The sequence below is a fragment of the Stegastes partitus genome, unplaced genomic scaffold (genome assembly GCF_000690725.1).
Source record: "Stegastes partitus isolate 25-593 unplaced genomic scaffold, Stegastes_partitus-1.0.2 Scaffold174, whole genome shotgun sequence".
Classification (NCBI taxonomy): domain Eukaryota; kingdom Metazoa; phylum Chordata; class Actinopteri; family Pomacentridae; genus Stegastes; species Stegastes partitus.
Window position 1 is genome coordinate 590,722 of NW_007577905.1, and position 16,695 is coordinate 607,416.

At 46.3% G+C, this 16,695-nt stretch overlaps 1 protein-coding gene across 2 annotated transcripts in view; it reads left to right on the top strand.

The window, feature by feature from the left end:
* znrf3 (zinc and ring finger 3) overlaps window positions 1-16,695 on the top strand; it is a 76,922-nt gene that overhangs the window by 1,166 nt on the left and 59,061 nt on the right. The window lies entirely within an intron of this gene.

Below are 16,695 nucleotides of genomic sequence, written 5' to 3' on the forward strand. Positions count from 1 at the left end.
TAAAATACAGAATTGACTGAGCAGGCATCATTGGATGAAGCTTCCATCTTTTTTTTATTTCTGTGTCCCAGACATGACAAGTGCACTTGGCCGGAGCTGGTTATGCTTGGATCAAACCATCCAGCTTTGACTGAGTGGAAGTCACTAAAAATATGAAGGTTTTTTTTTTCCTCCGGTTGCCAAGTGTTTATTTGAAGTTTTCTAATTCTTGCTTAATCTGCTGGGCCCACAGCAGCAAAGAGTCATGTGTCAGAGTTTTAATGGTAGATTTTCCCTGACCTGGGATGGGACAGCTCTTTGGGCTCTTTGTGGATAATTGGAAATGCTGCTTGCCTGTAAAGCACTTTTTGCATGGCCTGTGTGGCGCTCTTTGAAGTTGTGTTTATTTGGAATGCAAAGTGCGTCCAATGCAGTCTGATGGGTGGGAGATTGGGGACCGATAGCCGGACCAGTGAGCCGCGTGACACGCTGTGGAGGGTGATTCCTTTATTTTATTTGGTGGCGGATCATGAGGCGAGGAAATCTGAGGTGTCACAGCGCGGATGGTGATTTGCATTTGTTGGATGAACGCGAGGAGCTGCTAAAGTGTGCAGATCAGAGCTGTCATGGGAGGACGGGCTGCACTGCAGAGAGTTTAATAAAGCTTGAGGGGGTTTAATCGACACGTTGCATCAACCTCGACTGTCCGGCGAGCGCAGGAGTCATTTGCACGTTTGTCTGCACTTCCTTGACGCAGCCTTCAGCCGCTCCTTCCTGCTCTGCACCCACGCAGCAGCATCTTCTCGCTGCACGCCTGCGTTTTTGTTGTTTCCCTCTAAAAGAAGAGAAGATATGTGTGAGGGGGGGAAATACTCATGCACAAAAAAGTTCTCCTGTTTATACACAGTGATGGCCATTTGGCGCCACTCGGTAACCGCACAGAAATGCCGGACCTCAGCTTTACATCGAAAACCACATCTATTTAGGTTTGCTTTCTTTACTAACATAGCTTCTGACCACTTAGAGACAGCTTATATTTTGTCAGGCTATAATGAGGGGCAGTTTTTCCAGCACCAGAGCACTGTCTTGAATTTCTTACAGCATATAGTCTCCCGGAGATTTATGTAAGCTGAAACTGACAATGAATGACAACCGTACAACCTGAGGAGTGTAATTTTAAAACCGGGTATCGAATTCCCCACTTGTAAATTTCGTACTTGTGAAATAACATCGCAGGAGCGTGTTGGGAAATTTCTGCGGTGTTGTTTTACACTGGAATTGGGTTGAAAGCAAATATTTAGGTTCTTGAGCGTTCGTCTGTCCGCGGTGACCTCTGCAGCCCGCCGCGACTTTTGGCTCTCAAGGTTCGAGCCCGTGAGAGTTGAGCTCGGTCTGGGAGCCTTCTAGTCCTCCCTTCTGTCGTTTTGATTGGAGCCCCGAGGGGTTGGCGTTACCTTGAGTGTGTGCAGACCTCAGCAGGTATGGGTTCAAATGTGAAGGGGTGAAAAGAAGGGTTTTGGCAACCGTCCTGAGCAAAGACCCGAACCACCATCCTCCTGACTCGCCCTTTGCTAACTCCCTAAAGCTAACACCCCCTCAGCTCTGCCTGAAGAGTGCAAAGAGTGGCACACGCTGCCGGGGCCAAAAATAATAAATTAAGTTAATTTGCTTCTTGCTCTCCTCAAAGTGAAAGCGTTTGGGTGGGTGGGTGGATGGGGGGAAAGAGCAGGATGACGCAGATCTGACCACGGTGCCAAACCCCAGGCTTCCCAAGCCAGTTCCCTGATTGCTGCAGTTCAAGCTCCGTAATAGCAAAGTAATCAATGTCTCCTCAAATCACTCCGTCAGGACGCGAGGCTGTGTGAGCGCATCAACAGGAACGACAATTTTACAAGAGCGTATCTGCAGCGACGGGCTCTTGAGCTTCTTGTGAAAGCAGAAAGCTGCTGCTGCAGGTTGTTCATCCTGCCAGCTGGTTAATTGTCTCACCTCTTGTCCCGGATTTGAATGCTTCCTGATTCGACTGCTGTGATGAAAATATATTCTGGTGAAGTCAAAAAGGAAGCCGAGACAAATTAATTAAGTGGAGAAATCCTGAGTTCTGTGCTTGAACTACTCAATGCTTTATGTTTTAAAAGTGCGTGATAGAGTTTCTGTTTCCACACACTAGCAGCAGTGAAGTCTTTTCTAAGCAGAGCGGCGATGGCACAATCCAATCTGTGCTTGACTGAGTCGACCGGGTGCGAACGTGGACACCTGCGCTGATGTGGGCTGACAAAAGCAGCAGATAGTACGTCTAGATTTAATTTAATTTCAGCAGCACGGGATGCTCCGTTAGACTTGTCATCGCTGCGCTCTTCTCGTTCGCGTCGTCGTCTACGGCTCTCCTGATTAGAGCTGGTTTCCACGCAAAGGGAAGCGCCATCTGCTGCTCATCATTCTCTATTGTCTCTCAGACGCCAAATCGTCTTTCCTGTAGCGAGATGAGCTGCGATGCGCCGCACGAGTTCACATCTGCCTCTGATTTCCAGCGGGCCTGTGGCCTGTGCTGTCAGCATGTGAGTGAGGAGCTGAGGCAGGGACGTGGCAGGGGCACGGAGAGGACCAGATGGAACTCATAGTGTCGTCGGCCAGAACCGAGAGGGAATAATGTGGCTTTTGCCTACTTCCTCTCAGAAGGGACACAGAGCATCCCCTGAATCCAGCGTCAGGAAGAAGAGGCTACAGTTTCCCAACACACCACGAGCAGCCGTTTCACCTTTGAACTTCATCTCCATGCTTGTGAAGCAACTATAGCCGGGAGACTTGATGGTGCGGTTCTTTGAAAGCGGCAGTTTTTTTTTTTCTTCTCTGACTGGATGTGCAGGGGGAAAGTGGTGGTTTTCAGCTAAGACAACGATGAGCTTAAATACTGGAGCTCCTACCTTGGAGCTGGCAGGAGTTGTGTCGCGCTGCATTTAGACTATAATGAAAGCTTTAGTGGTTTAAGGCATCCAGCGCGCTTTCTCACCACAGCCTGGAAACCCCAAGAGGCCATAATGGGCCGGGCCCAGACGGTAGGTGCCAGGGACCGGGCCACTCCCAGCGCCAAAGCAACAGTAGCAGTACACAAACGCTGGTTTAAAAGGTTAAAAGTGCTGCTCCCTACTTTTTTCCATTTATTGGCTTGGCGGTCGCAGCTGTATTTTAAGTGCTATCGTCTCTTAACCGCCACCCTGTTTCACTTTCATGTCCCAGCCAAAGTAATTTGAGGCTGCGTTTCTCCCCTTTTTGGAATAGAACAGACTAAACTGTTTTTCTCTTTCTCTTGCTTAACACCCCCCCTCCCACGCACAAACTCACCCCCCATCTCCACTCCGGTCTTTCAGACTCGGCCAACATTTGTTACGCATCCTATATTGCATGTGAATGACTTCAAGTGATGGTTACAACTAACCGGCGATGGATTGTCTCTCAAGCCTCGGATGGATTGGAAGCTTCCCGTCGTTTCTCTGGTGTCAACCTGATGGAAAAAAGAAATATTCCAACAATTCATGCTTCATAACAAAACATCAGATCTATTGAGGCCATTAAAGATAAACTTTAATTGTTTTCCCAAATCCTTGTTAAGCCAACGGACAGAATTAACCAACAAAAGGAAAAAAAAAAAGAACAACTGCGTTTGAGGGCAGTAATCAGCTAATACCTGACTTGTTAAATTGAATTCCTGAAAATGCAAAGGTACACCTTCTATTTTTGGCACTTGACAGGAGCTGCTTGTTGCCCACAGTGAACATTCAAGTGTGTGTCAATCTTTAACCACCTAATTTCCTGTTGGGTCTCTTAGTACTTGTCCAAACTGCTTTTAATTGGAATAACGCTGTTTCCCCTGTTTTCCTCTCCCGCCCCTGGCTCTTTTGCTCCGTCTTCTCCAGTGTCTGCCTTCCTGAGCCTCACATTCCCACTCGGTGCACAGCTCCACCTGGAACAAGTGCATGTTGGTACTGGTGGCCCCAGTAGCTATGTTAGTTTCCACTGGGCTGAATGGCTGAGCTGATCTTTGATGTTCCACTCTAAAGAGAGATTAGCAGCCAGCGTGGTGCTCCTCGGTGCTGCTACTTTCTCTCCAGCATCCAGGCCTCTCTCTGGGGAGCTTGGTCCCCCCACCCCGTCCATCGGTGGCCCTCTCCTCACCATCGTCCATTGATTATGTGTCCGAGCTCGTTTTGCATGACCGTCTGTCCTCGGCGTTGCACCTTAATCGCAAGGAAACGTTAATTCAGCTTTGCCCCGGGGTTGTGATTTTTCGAGGATGGCTGCTGAGTAAAGCTCCGTGAGAGCGTTCTACTTTCTTCTTCATTTGCAACAAGAGTCCAGAGTGTTGTGTTGTTTTGTTTTTTAACTTTATGAACAGTCCCTGGTGTGTCTGCCTGCGTTTGATGAAACGGTGCTGAAAGGCCCAGTCCATCCCCTCAGCCCACATTTTTATCCACTGACACAGAGGGTCTGCAAAACAAAGGCTACGGGGTCGAGGGTTATGAAATGACAATGCTCGCAGTAGCTCATCCAGGCAGAGGCATTCTTTGTTGTCAGCCAGGAATGTGCTGACTAACCGTGGAAGGCCACAACGCCAGCCTCCTCTTTTGTGGTGCTTTTTTTTTTTTTGCCAATAGACTCAGAAGGTAGCAGTGCAGGGAGCTAGCACACACTTGTACTCCTTCGTCCACCGGTGTCGTCGTGTCCTCGCTCCTCTTGCGTTTGTTTTCATGGAAGGAGAGGTCTTATCACAGATCTTTCCCACTCACCCAAGTTCAAGAACACAAGGTTCAAAGTTCTGTCTTTTGTGTATTTCATTGCATAATGTTCAACTTCATATGTCCAAAAAAAAAAAAAAAAAGCCACACGTCGCTGTTGTCGTTTGATTCCTGCTAATGTTTCAGCCACAGTTTCATTTTGTCTTACTGGTTTGCTGATCGTCCTGATGCGTCGTATTAATGTCGTCCTCCTCTCCTGGCAGCCCTTCTGCCATTTTTCTTTTCCCCCTTTTGTTTCCTATAATGGATTCCTACACAGCCGGGGCAGAGGTCATGTACAGGGGTGCCAGATGGGGACAAATCCGTTTCAGGTGGGAGCTTCCCACCCCATTATTTCCCCTCACCCTCCCATTCCAGACTGGTTTCTGGAGGCTCCCTCCACATGCAGGTAACGAGGGAGATCCAGGCTGTAACACAATGAGGCCAGAGGTATGATAGATTGGGCTTGTTTGGTCAGATGAGAACAAGCTGGGTTATCTCTGCATTTTCTGGCAGTGTTGTGCGTCTCCAAACTGCACAGTGAAGATATATCGTCGTATCTTCCCACCTCCTCCTTTTTCCTGTTGCTAAAGATGCGCCCTAGATTTCTGAAATGAAAAATCGCCTCTCTGTCGTCCCAGTGTCGTGGGTATACTTGTCGGGAACGCAGGATTTTCTGGTTTGTCTTTTGCCTTAAAAGACTATCCTTGTGAAGCAGAGTATTTATTTGTATTTTATTTTAAGGGGTAACTCATATTGTGCAGCATAGGGGTGAATCACTGTGAAACCTTTTGGATTTGACTCCTCAAGTCCCAGAGGGTCAGGTGAAACTTTTCCCTTTTATGAATCTGCAAATATAGCATGCTCATTGACACACCATGCCAATAAAAGCTCTATAGCACAGCCCAGGGCTTTGATAAAGCCTCCACAATTCCTCCCGTCCTTCCCCTGGATCCCTGTCGGCAGCTCAGGCCACGCCGCCGCTCTCTCTCCAGCCCATGGACCCTGAACAGGGAGGGGCCTGCAGGGCTGGGTGAATAGCTGCCGGGAGTCATGCTGCGGGTGTAAACCACATGAATGTGCCGCCTGAGCAGATAGGATCAGGCGAGGCGGGGAGGCCTGGGAGGCCACGACGCTCGGCGCAGCACCGCGTGCTAACATCAAAGGCAGTGCTGAAGGGGGTGGCGGTGGGGGAGGAAGAGAGCGAGCGAGCGAGGGCTGGGCTAAAACTCTTCAAAGGCCTCTCTGACTAATGCCAGCCCTGATATGCGGCGCTGCAAAACTGAATGATGATGTAATTGCAGGCCTCCGAGCTAAATCCGCTCCCATACAAATAAAGGTGGAGGTGTTCCCTTGCACAAGCACGGTGAGAAAAATACTTTGAGTGTTTAGTTGAAGGCAGAGCTGAGAACAGCTCGCAGGTGAACTTGTTAGGTCACCTCCTGACGCCGCTGGAAGGATCCCGGTCGAAGGAAAAGAAAAGAAAAAAAAGTTTAAGGTTTTTCAACAGGGAGGCGTAGATTTAGTCTGATTTGGTGTTAATCCGCTGGGCGTTTCTAAAGTACACAACAGGTGGGACAGAGTTGACTCTGTTCTTTGTAAAGTTTATACAGAGCTTGTGTTTATGTGTGTGTGTGTGAGACCGAGTGTGTACATGCGCTTCTCTTGTAATGTGAGTTAAACCAAGCGTGACCGCGGATCCTTTCAAAATGTCCCCGTGATCATCAGGCTGATAACTCATTGACAGCTCCCATGACAGTTGAGAGGCGCACACTGCAGGAGAGGATCTCGCCACAATAATTCACTGTTGTCGATTCTGTTTGCCAAAGGTTATTTGCATGCCTCTGATTGAAGTTCTCTTGTCCTCGTTGTGCGATTGTATGTCCCCCCCCCCACCTCCTCCTCCTCTTTTTTTGATGTTAAATTAGTGGTAAACAGCTGCACTTTTATTTATTTGAGGTTCACGCTGAGGTCGGCCTTTTAGCTCCTGCATCCTGGGTCGGATTCGGAAGTCGGGACCGCGGCACAAAGCCTTTGTTGCTGCTTGAAAAGAAGAGACCTCCTTGTTTCCAGCGTTCACTGTAGCGATTCACCACTATCACAGGACCGTCCAGCTAATCGCCATACTTGAACGGATGGAGACAAAACGCAATTCATACCAAAGCTTTCGTTTTAAGCAAAGCGAGGCCGTCAGTTCATCTGCTTTGTTTTTCAGCCTTAAAATACAATAATGAAAAACACAAAACGGCGTCCTGAAATAGCTTCTAGCTTCATTTGCAGTCGAGCTGCGAGTCCATCTGCGCCGTGCCGTGTACAGAGCTGCAAAGCATCATGAGCAAAATACATCTTAGCCCACAGTTTCATGTGATTGTGTCCACGCTGTTGTGTGAGTGAAACAAGCCGGCAGGTCCACTGTGAGCTGATGTTGGTTTGCAGTCTGCTGCCTCTAAAGTGCTGCTGTCGGGCGAAAACTGCAATTGAACATCACGCTGCGAGTGAGGACGGTCGCTGGAAGGTTTGGACAATCTGATGTTGTGCAAAATAATTTTCCTAATGGAGAACAATCTAAACAGGATTTTCTTTAAGATTTTTAATGTAGACCTTTTTATTTGCACGGTGCAGCTGTAGTCTGTAGGAATCTGTCTACATTCATGACTCAGATTAGGATTTTGGGGTTAATATGGTGTTTTTTTTATCAACTGGAAGGCATATTATGAGCAGAACCAGCAGGCAGCACCATGGCCGAGCATTTCCACCTTAAAACTGCAGTGTTTACCGTCCCCAAAGCACCGATTCTGACTTCTGTGGTTTCAAACAAACCAAAGAAACCAGTCCCATCAGCTTGCAGGGTGGAGCTCTCTGTGTCATCATTCCTCCTCAGGTTCTGATTTGAACTTGTATGGGTGAACTACTCCAATATGTAGTAGTTTGAGGACAGTCAGGGGTGAGCTGGTGTGCTGAGCTGCAGCGACTAGATAGAGGTGAGTGGAGAGGGGGGAAGCAACACTGTGGAGGTACATTTTACAAAAAAACCCTCTAAATATGTAAGTTTGACACACAGGCAGGAGTTTTTAGGGCTTAATTGATGCGGCCAGTTTACCTAACAGATATCGTGTCAGCGCTCTCGCCGTCCATCGAACCCACCCAGTCCCACCTTCCAAACCCCCCCCGGCTCACTGTGAACCTGAGTGTACATGAAAAGGTCAGGACAAGCACTCCTGGCCAGCTGTGTCCATTTCTTTCCCCTTGCGGTCCATCTGTTCACCCCTCGTTGCCCTTGCATGATGCTGTCAGGAAAAAATGTCAAGTTGTTTCTCTACAGGTGACTAAGAAGGGTGAAAATGGGAAAAAAAATCCCGTTTTTTTTGGTGTGTGTGCCATGAAACGTACCATTATTTGTGTCACTGTGCTTTCTCAGTCTCACACCTTCTCTTCTGTGTGTCCAGATTCATCCTTCTGTCACTGTAAAAGCTGCACTTTTCATTTTAAGCAATTTAAAGAAAGGGGGGGAGAAAAAAAAAAAAAGCCTGAAAAGATCTTTGCTATTCTTTGCTGACAGCACATGGGCAGTTTGTCCAAACACACTTGGCTCTCTAATGATAACTTGTCCTTGGACATGTCAAGGAATCTAGTTGTTTCTCAGAATGCTGTTTTGAGAGAAAGGAGAGATGGAGTGGGAGAAGGATGGGAATGACAGAAAAAGACAGGGCCAATGCAGCCCTTTGCTATTCCGTCTGCATCCCACAGGCATGTGACAAAGTCAAATTGTCACCCCGGGGGTGACATGCATCCCGCAGGCATTTCGAAGTAAACACATCTCAGGGAATGTGGCTCTAACATTTGGATAGCGGCCTCGCCATACAGTTGGAAGCATCTCTCGCAACAACAACAACAAAAAAAAGAGAACCATGAGGATTTGAAATTAGTTTATTTTGAACTTATTTATCCAGAAGGGAAAACTCAGATGCATTCTTGTTCTGTGCATCATTAACACTATTTAGGACTTTTGGGGTCTTTTGGACCCCATTTGGTTTGGTGACAGGTATTTGAAGATTTTTTTTTTAAATATGAAAAGAGGGACATTTGTCATGCATTTGGAACCAAAAATACGTCAACTTATCAGAAAATGTATTTAACAGAGTATAAAAGTCTATAATGGATACCAACAGATTTTGCACATATTCTTTCTTGGGGTCCAGTGGGCCCCCAAAGACCTTCTACGTATGACACCATGAAAGTCCTGAATATGGTTAAAGGAGCAGTTTGACGTTTTGGATAGCACACTTGCATTTTTACTCGGGAGCTTTAAAAGTGCTGCTTGGGTGATTTAGCTCCCTTTGCTATGCTAAGCTAACTGGCTGCTACCTGTAGCTTCATAACAGATAAACATGGCATTTATTTATTTTTTTTTCTAAATCAACAGCTGCTGTATCATTTAAACAAATACTTAGGTCATTAGTATTTATTTTTACAGTGCAGTAGATGTGACTTTTGCAGTCATGACACCATCAGTTAGTGTGGAAGCAAGAGCATCGATAGTAACCCTGTAAAGATCATCCACAGACGTTGGATTAACTCCCTGTAACCCCGAGCAGTGTCTGGGATATGAACGTAGATAATATAGAAATATAAAGCCCCACACCTGAGTGGAAACGGCACAACAACAGCTAGAAATAGAGGGAACACACAAATGTCTTCTGTGCAGTGTGACACAGTTACAGTGGCATAAATTATAAAAGTCGAGTTTCTTCAATTATTCATTTTACAAAAATCGAAGAACTTGGACTCAACATTGACAACCGGTGTCCAAGTGCCCACAGGTGTGTTGCCAATACTAGAAACAAAAAAAATGTCCCTCTATACATGCTATAGATATTGTAGTGTTTATATTTTAATTTGGCTTTTCCTGTCTGCTCTGTGTAAACACAGACAGCAGTTATGCTCAGTCGAGCCAAAAAGTCCCTGAATTTTTGTCACATGATTGTTGCTCAAAGCTGAATCACTAACAGGTTCTCAGTTGTGCCAAGGAGCCCAGATTTTTTTTTGCTTTTTACAGATTCTCTTTAGAACAAACGGTTCATTTTTAAAACAAGACATGAAGTGATATTTGGACAAGTTTCCCGACCACACTGCAAATGAGCAGCTCAAGCACTAATGGAAAAGTCAGTCGATTTCTTCTGTTGTTACGGTTCCTGGCTCTGATAGATCTAAAGAGAACATGCCCTTCAAAGCCACCGGAGGGTTTTGAGGTTCAGATGGTGGTAAAGCCCAGCTATGGTGTAGATATGAGCTTGAATCAGTGTGCAGTGATGTTTTACCTGCAGTTCTTCAGTCTGGACTCACTGATGGGCCCTTGGAGCTCTCGTGGCTCCAGGCTCCGCTACGGTTCATTTGATTGCCTTCAAACCAAGACTCCTAGGAGAGGTGTAAAATCTGAATCCATTAGCACTAATCACAGCTTATCTTCTAAAACCTAAGATACTGTACGTCCTAACGGATGAACCGGTCCGTTTGCTCTAATGGCTTCCAATGAGGTTTTTATGTGAATTTTCCATCAAGGCATAAAGAGGTTTTTCTAAAGCGCTGCCACCGAACGATAACCAGAGGCTGGTGCCAATTTAACAGCAACTTCACTTACCGGCTGCGACCATTTCTAAATTTTCACGATTTGATTGAACACCAGGCCATCCCAGCTAAGCCTGACTTTGAGCCATTTCCTTTTGGCAACCACATATTGTGCTTTTGGTTCAGCTTTTCTGCAGAACTGCCTCAAGCTAAGCTCATGGACAGAGGATTCTGGTGAGGTACCGATGCGTGCATTCGTCATAATTATTGTTTTGCAAGAGCCGGAGTTTGAATCGCCCAGGCAACGGGGGAAGCTTCAGAATTCAAATTAGAGTGTGGGATCGAGCTTTAAAGTTGTGGAGAAGGGCTGTTTTCTGTTTTCGGTTATTGCATCCAGGAAAGCTCGGTTGTTTTTGCGCTCTACCCCCTGTTGATTGGTCTGGGTTGCTCATGCATTAAAAGCTTGAGTTGGCATGGTGCATTTGTTCTCATGAGCTGAGGCAGCCATGGGAGAAAGGTGAGCGCAAAAACCCCCTCGGGTGTACGTCGGGCTCTCCTGCATGAAAACAAAACAACAAGCATTTCCACGTATCGTAACACAAAACGGCAAATGCGAGTACATTTTTTTCTCTCGTCATTCTTTCCCCCTCGCTTTCATAAGTTCTTTCTTGTCTTTTTTTTTTGCTCTCTGTGTTCTCTCCCTCTGTTCAGCATGGGAGGGGAAGGGGGAGGGCGTATAAATGTGAGACCACACATGCTGTGTCAATGTTTGCCGGAATAATTAGAGACAATGTGGGCCAATAACGGGAGGAGTGCAGTAACCTGAACTCACTTTGTTCTGCCCCGACAGCAACACAAAAGCCATTCACAGATGCACAGATCCGCGGGCTCAGAGCAGGAGCAACTGCACTTTTAGCCGGCGCGGCGTTCGGCTCGGGAAGGAAAATGGAATCGGTTTCTATGGAGGCGCTCTCACGTCGCCGTTTGCTCAAAGTGATGCTGATGTCACTCCGAAAGCCTTTTAAGTACTGCCTGTACATCCCCGCCACCAACCCCCAAAAAAACACAACCCTACCCCTCGTCACCCTCCCCAGTCATCCGACACATGTCCCCGGCTTAGAGAGCCCTCTTTAACTAGAGGATATCCGGCCGCTCGGTATGCAAAGAGCCTGCGGATTCCTGACACGAGTGCTAGAGCTGGACTCAGAGGTGACTTTCAGCGTAGCCAGACAACTGTTGGATTAGCGGGACACTTTGCGTTGACTCTGAGCCAATGGGAGACAGCCTGGCCAGAAGTAGGGCGGACTTGGTTCAATGCAGGCTAATGGAATATAGGTTAGATGGCATTTTAAGCCTACCTGTATGTCCGGCGAAATGTTACCACAGCAGGAACCTTAAAGTAAAAGCTCATTGTAGAAATCATAAAAACAGGGGGTGAATATGCACGTTGGTGTCGGTCTGAAATACCTCTTGCACAGACAGAAATAATAATAATAATAATTTTATACCTAAAAAAATCCTCAAACAATGCCTGTTAAGTGCCGCCTAAGCCGCGGGTGTTTCCCCGACTGCTGCAGCAGAGTGACCCGCTGCTGTGCTCACACCCAGGCTGGACCAACTGGTTTGTCCCCTCCGGTGCCCATCTTGAAAGGGGACACCGCTATGGGATGCATACATCCCCTGGAGGTCGCTGGTGTCATTGTGGCACCTGTCCCCTCCACTCTCAGCCCATGTCAACAGCTCAGATTTATTTACATTCACTGTTTTCTCTTTTCCTGCAGACTGAGCTGGAAACAGCAGACGATTGTTTGTGTGATCTGGAAGTCGTGTCGGTAGATACACTTGAATCACTGCCAAATGATTGATGCCAGGAACTATTTATTCCGTTCAATATGCATTAGTATTATTTTATTTCTTAACCTTTTGCTCTGCCTATCCCATCTGTCCTATTGTTACTCACTTTTGGCTCATTTTTCACTGCCAATGTAAAGTCCTGCACCTCTGTTGAAGCAGCACAATCGTGGCTGAAAGTGGAGAGAACTTAAAAAAGTCTTTTGGGAAGCTTTAAAGAAGTATAATGCCATAAATCGTTAAAAATGAAACTTGATCATTTATTTTACCAGTACCCACAGGTGTTACCAATACGAATGAAAAAGTATACATACTGTTTGCTTTTTAATTTGGGTTCCTACCTTCTGCACTCGTCCAGTTCACCCAAATAGTTCCTGAACTTTCTTGTCCTGTGGCTGTTAGCTGTTAGAGTCAGCGAAGCCTTCTGGTTGCACCAAGGAGGGAACATTTCTTTAGTTTTTTACAGAATCCGATTTGGGCAAATGGTTCATTTTTGGCAAATTTGTACCGAGTAATGTTGAATAAAGTGATGGATTGTTGTGATTTGGTTAAGTTGATGAAATTCAGCGTCAGAGGTTCCAGGACCATTCCACAATTGGAAGTCTCACAATTCTCTCTGTTTGTAAAGTTTCCGACTTCGAGAAAATAATGTAATTTTGGCAATTTGTTTATTCTGCAAAATGCCTTTTAAGCCAGCAGGTTTTGGGCTTCAGAGGGTTAAATCAGCAACAACTCCAAACTCTTTCAGTCTCGACAAATCCTTCACTCGTTCTTGCTGAACACAACAACAGCGTTGTGCGCCGTGAGATTCTTGTGCAGACGCAGTACTGTGTATTTATGCGACTTCTCGTGTTTCGATATTTATAGGTGCTTGTCTGTGAACTTGATTGCTTTTTGTTTGGTTTTTTTTTTGGTCGACAAACCGCACGCATCCCAAATCTCATAAGGAGCTGGTTTGGTTCAAAATACGCTGTATAGACTTAATGCAGCGTGAGGGTATTTCCCTCCAGGAATAACTCGTCCTTTGGCTCTTTGGTCATTTATATTTATTATTTTTGTATAACGGCGCCTCCTCTTATCTCTGCTTTTTAGCCGGCGGACACACAACAGCTTTCGTTTCATTTTCTTCCACCCTCTCCTCTAATCATTTTCAGATTCTCTCTTTTTTTTTTTTGCCTCCTTGTCATTCTCTTCTCTCACCCCTTCCTCCTCTCTCCTTTTTTATTCCTTTTTCTACCCCCTCCCTCCCTCTCAGTATCTCTCTCCTTCTCTTTCCATTCCACTGGGCTGATGTTCTGTCCTGTGCTCCCGGTTGGCAATGTGTTCCTCATCACAGCTTGTGTTTCCTCTTATCTGCAGTTCTTTTATCAGCGGCCGCCACACATGCCCAAGAGAAAGGGGGAGGGGGAGGCATGAGGGGAGGCATGAGGGGGTGGGGGGGGGGGGGAGTGATGCTATCAGCAGGTGGAGATTTCACCACAAGAGTTCAGGGGCCCAGCGTGGCCGGTGGAGGGCCTGGCCGGAAAGCCTCTGACATGGGAGCCCGCAATGTAAATTCTGAACAATGTGAACCCCGCTGTCATCGTAACGCCGGCCCTTTGCGGTTTGCTCTCCTACAAAAGTGACATAAATGGGCTTCCTGGCATGACACTTGCAGGGAATAATCATTTTCTTGACAAACATCCGGCAGTGAAGTACGTTTTTTTTCTTGCTATCACCTCCTTCACTTGTTCAAGCCGTGCTGGGCGAGCTCGGGGTGGGCTGTTCACCTCCAGTCATGGTCAGCAGCAAACTGTTCTGCTGAATGTATGCAGAGTGCAAAACCGTTTAGCAGTGCTTACAGAGCTCCATGCTGTGTATTTGTCAGCACGCTGTTGGGTTTCTGCAATAGATGCAAGTCTTTGGGAAAAAAATATTGTTGAAAAATGCAAAACCAGGACGTGTTTTTACATCCGGGTCTCCTGAGAAGCAGCTGCAGGATGTGGATGAAGCATAATTTCACCCAATAGCAGCACATACCTGAGGCCAGGTGATGAATGTTAAATCATGCCATTGATTGACATCATATTGTGAGTTGTAGCAGCAGTCCATGTGAGGTTCTCGCACCACAAAACGGGACAAATCCTTGACATGGAGGGAAAGGAGAGCCGGGATGATGGGGTCAGAACAGCGGGTAAACCAAAGCATGGGCTCACAAAAGCCTAAAATGATATCGCTGGTGGATATCTGGATGCCTGGGATGCCTTGGATGGCTGCTGTACACTTTTGGCTTTGTCTTTGCAGGGATGAATAGAGGCCTCTGTGGTAGTGATGACAGGCTTCTCCGGGCTGGGCCCTGGCTGGCTGGCAGACTAGGTGCTGGAGGTCTGGAGACTTCAGTTCTCTCATAGGGGCAGAAGCCCGACAGGGGATGCTGGTCGTCCTGGTTCTCCCCACAAAAGACACTCTGTTCTCTGCTTATGGCCGGCCCTTGTTATTGTGACATGCCTGTTGCACACACAGGTTGAGCTGGGAACCGAGGGCCCACAGCACCGACTACGTCCTCCACCTGTGTTTGGATGTTTTTACGCGGTTGTGGGGTTGGATGTGTAATCGGTCTGTAATGTTAGGACCACATTGCTCAATGCTGTTGTGACAACAGCTTCAGGGTGTAGCAGTCTGTAAAAATAGACTACTGGCTGCTTAAGCAACAATATTTAGCTTGTTTTTGTTGTTTGGTGAATCCACATGAGATATTCAACATTTCACAGCCATATCCACCACCAAAGAAAACACTGTGACAAATATTGGACCTTTATTTTTACAGATATTTACCATCTGAAACCCAAAACACCTGATGGCTTTGAAAGGCATTCTGTCTTTTTACATTTTTACATCATTTATCAGAGCTAGAATCTGTAAAAACAGACAGAATTGACAGATTTTCAACTTTATAACAGTCTTCAGAATACTCATTTGTGAAAATATTTCCTTTGGAAATCTTCTCCAAATGTTAACATGATAAATTTTTATCAAAATGACTAAATGTCCACATCTCTTGTTTGAAAATGACTGATTCTGTGGAAAAACAAACAAACAAAAAAAAAACATTTGTGACTAAAATGTAGGGACTTTTTGGTTGAACTGTGCTGAACTGCAGGCTGTGTTTACACAAACTAGGTAGTTGTATGAAGACAAATAAACATGTGAGTAGTTAGATGTCTTTAGTATGTGGAGTTCACATTTTTGCATGTATTGGATGCACCTGGAAAAAGGTTGCACATGTTGATTCCACCATTTTTTTAAACAAAATAATCGAAACATTTTGACTTTAGTTTCTCATGTTTTATTATTTGTGATGTTTTATCCTTGTTATGCTGCACAAAAGACATTTTTGGGTTCTCTATACGTCAGCTGATGGCTGGTCTGTTTACGTAGAGGTGCAGGACTTTCTATTGCAAATGAGCCGACAGTAAGTAACAACGTGAGACGAGCAAAAACTGCAGAAACTGCTTGGGCTTCAGAGTTAATCCAAAAGATGGCATCGGTGCCAATAACAGATACCAGTCACATCTGAAGAGCAACAGTTTAATGTACTAAGTGTGTTTCCACTACATGAGTGTGTTTGAATCTGCAACTTTATGGTTTGTTTATCAAAGAATGATGAGCTTTTGTTGAGCGCAGATGTTAGAAATCAGCATGTGAGCAGTGACGGGAAAGGTGTGATTTCTGACTGGACTCTTAGCCGGTTTTGAGACGTAGCGTTCAGGTGCCGCCTTCGAGTCTCGGGGCCCATCTAGTGAAGTCCGGGAGGCCGTTTTGGAAGAGAAGGAGCCGCCACGGCCGTCACAAGAGGTTTCATCACTCCTCGTTCTGCTCTAATGCAGCAGCGCTCAGCTGGCCAAGACAAACGTGAGGTAAACACACTGCTCACTGGACTGTGTGACTCACGCTCCAACATGCTAGTAGCACGCCCCGGGGACTTTCATGGCTGAAGGCGAGCTGTGGCCTTTTCATGTTTTTTGAATTATTAATAAAACAAGCTGCAAACAGTCCGAGGAGGAGATGGGGCTTCCACACGCGATGCATGAGGACCGGGAGCTCTCTCAGACCCTTCACATGCCCTCCCAGTCGATCCCGATCGGCCCTCTTGAAGATTCACAGAGCCTCTTTGATCCGCATGCTGTCCTCCCAGCTGGGAGGCCAGGGGATGCAAGAAGCCCTTTTGGTCTCCCATTTCAAGTCACACATTCTTTCCTAAGGACCCAGAGGTCTTGACCCATAGCTGCAGTGGAATTACATATGCAAAAATAGGCCCGACTTGCCAGGCTATTTGAATGTCCACTCGTCCTCTTTTAGCATTCATCATCCTTGGCTCTTCAGAATTAAGCATTCATCTTCAAGGTGTCGTGGTGGGACGTATGATAATTTTCAGCTGAAGCAGCGACAGACGGACCTTCGTTGACCCTTCGTCCTCCTCTGTCCTTTCAATATTTTCGTCACGCTGATTGTGAGTCTCAAAGGGGTCTGCATTGCCCATCAAAGGGAT